The sequence below is a fragment of the Theobroma umbraticum genome, unplaced genomic scaffold, assembly GCF_002168275.2.
Source record: "Theobroma umbraticum cultivar Fairchild unplaced genomic scaffold, ASM216827v3 scaffold_239.1, whole genome shotgun sequence".
Classification (NCBI taxonomy): Eukaryota; Viridiplantae; Streptophyta; class Magnoliopsida; order Malvales; family Malvaceae; genus Theobroma; species Theobroma umbraticum.
In genome coordinates, this window is record NW_018397273.1 from 2,739,331 (window position 1) to 2,739,647 (window position 317).

A 317-nucleotide genomic window follows, 5' to 3' on the forward strand; every position below is an offset into this window, starting at 1 on the left:
AAAAAGGTCCCTTAAATAGGCTCCAAATAACCTAATTTCCAAAATCCCATTAACTTTTCTTATTTTTGGAAAGTCACCCAGCGCTGCAGCGCTACTTCTCCAGTGCTATAGTGCTGAGCTCTCTGGAAATTTGTATGTGCGCTTCCTTTCATCAACACTGCAGCCTTGTTCTTCCCAGTGCTGTGGCAGTCTATCAAGTTCAAACATGAGTTTCACCCTGATATGTTTCGAACTGGGAAAAGTAGTAAACATAAAAGTTTTAGCCCTATCTCTTAACTTTCCAATGATCAAGAATCACATCAATTGGACTTCTGGAT